The following is a 2,387-nucleotide window of genomic DNA, read 5'->3' as shown; positions in this document are numbered from 1 at the left end:
AATGAAAACGGATGGTTTTCTGTCACGCAAGACGTGATTGTGCCAGCCTAAGTGCAATGTTCGTACCCGTAACCTGTCCGCAAGCGTGGAAAAGTCAACGCCATGTCCTTGTTGAAGACCAAGGCAATTACGACATCAATAGGAACTGCTTAGTTCACGTGGGATGGTTGAGGGAGTTGATGGTTCTACGCTAACCTGATGAGTGGCGGCGCATGAACAACAAGTCGCGTTGTTTGGGCAAGCAGCGTGCCCCATAAAGCTTGCTGGCCCAGTAGACACTGCGCTTCCAATTCGTGCACAAAGAACTCCGCCACCGCCGCCGGCATTATAATGATCCATATAACACACTAACACAACCCTTCACTCACTTGTATTTCAAAATGTACAGATGTGAACTTCAGATCTGTAATGCGGACAACAGCCTAGGCGTTCGAAATTCGAAAGGGATTGTCCCAAGTATACAAGCAGGCCAATACAACTAATAAGCGAACACATATATTTGAGGTTTATAACGGAAAAGAATAGCAGATAATTTTATTTCGGGCTCTTTATAAGACATGACGGGGCCGGAGAAAAAAATGCTGTGGACAGGTGCACGTGGGCTAACAGTCTCGCTCTAGTGTAGTACTTGTAAGTAAATTAAACTCCATTTGGAACCAAAAAGATTGGTGATGAATCTGCTCACTCCGCTGCAACTATTCGAAATACGATACGCTTCAGTCTCCTAGCCATTGAAATGCCTCTATTCTCCGTCCAACCCACCTTCACATTCTTGCTCTGCAATCTCATCTCTCTGGCGCTAAACACAGTGCAGGTTTGCTCAACTAATTTCAATTTTCCCGTTTTCCACTGTTCGCATGAGATCTAGGCATCTACATGAACCATTCGTTATTGTATGACGTTAGAAGCCGCCCCTAAATGTATGCTCCGGCGCGAGCACATTTAGTATTTCGTTGCCAAAGTATCGTTTCAACGATTATTTTAAAAGCGATGCTGTTTAGGGTGGTGTGGGGCTGGCGCATATGCGCAGGAAAACTTCCCTAACTGATGACATCATCTTGTACACCGGCACTGAATGATCTTTCAGGTTACTCTGCCGAGCGTTCGGGGCATCATCTCTCGGGTGCTCTTCTCCTCGCCAGTTTTCCATCCTTCACGTCTAAAGCGGGAAGCACCGACAAATGCCAATACAAAATGCCAAGTTCGCGAAGCCGGTTGCTGCCGGTTCTAGCACGGGCAAACGTGGTATACTTTGGAGAGATGTAAAACCTGCTTACAACGTGGTAGGTACCTCTCCGTCATAGGGAACTTCCAACGGCAACATCGAAAACCCATGTGATGTGCAACCCCACCGGGACTCCGAAAAAAGAGAGATGGGGCGACACAGGACGTGCGTAGCCACCCAAAAAAGCACGGCGCAGCGGCTGTCCTGCCGCTACCCACGAGCGCAGGTGACGACTTCGATAGAATCCCGAATATTGCGCAGGGTAAAAGTCGCAGAAATGACAGCGAGTTGCAGAAGACATGTAGTTGCGACCTCACGAACATTGTACGCACTTTTATGACCGAAAGTTTATTGTTTTGAGGGTTCGCGACAATTCCACACCAAAAACGGGACCCAGTGTGGAAGCATAATTACGAAGAAAGCTTGGGCGTCTTCAAGCATAACCACGCAGAAACGTACCCAAACAAAAAAAAAGATACGTGGGGCCACTAGCTTCGCGTGTTGCGCAGTCTCTCCGTAACTGATGGGAAGCTGCCACGACGTTTAGTTTATTAGGTGTGAAGCCCCTTAGGGGCTGGGGCTGTTGGCGTCTCCTGCCGTCCTCTTAAGCGCCTTCTGATGTAGTTACGTTACTAAAACACCGGGAAACTCGTTTACGCCTCGCGATAGAACGTAACGCTTACTAAAAAACACCGGGACACCCATTTGCGCCCCGCGTTCGAGGGTTTCGTTATTCAAATACACGAGACCTTTAAAAAAAGCTTTATACCTACCAACAAACGGTTTCTTTTCCGTTGGAAAAAACGTTATTATAGATGGCGCGGGATTTTTGTCTGGAAAAAACTAGAGGCACATCTAGTCTCAAACAATAGAACATATCTTCCTACCAGTTTTAGGAAAAATGCCTAGGATTTATTTTTTTTTCAACAATGATGACAATTTTTAAATGTGGCACCAGATTTAGATGTGTGAAAGGTTTTGTATATAAGGCCCCTTTCTGCATCGGACCGACAGACAGACATGCAGGGAGCCCAGACTGGCCAAACGATTCGTGGTTACGATCCTCATGATAGTATTCCACTTTTAAAGGCCCGCTTACAGAATCGAACGAGGCAGGCTCATTGACGCATGCCTAAACCACTTCAATAAGATGCTAGGAAAC

This window comes from Haemaphysalis longicornis, unplaced genomic scaffold (assembly GCF_048455015.1).
Source record: "Haemaphysalis longicornis isolate Haplotype H1 unplaced genomic scaffold, Haemaphysalis longicornis Haplotype H1 scaffold_8, whole genome shotgun sequence".
NCBI lineage: Eukaryota > Metazoa > Arthropoda > Arachnida > Ixodida > Ixodidae > Haemaphysalis > Haemaphysalis longicornis.
This window is presented reverse-complemented; position numbering follows the sequence as displayed.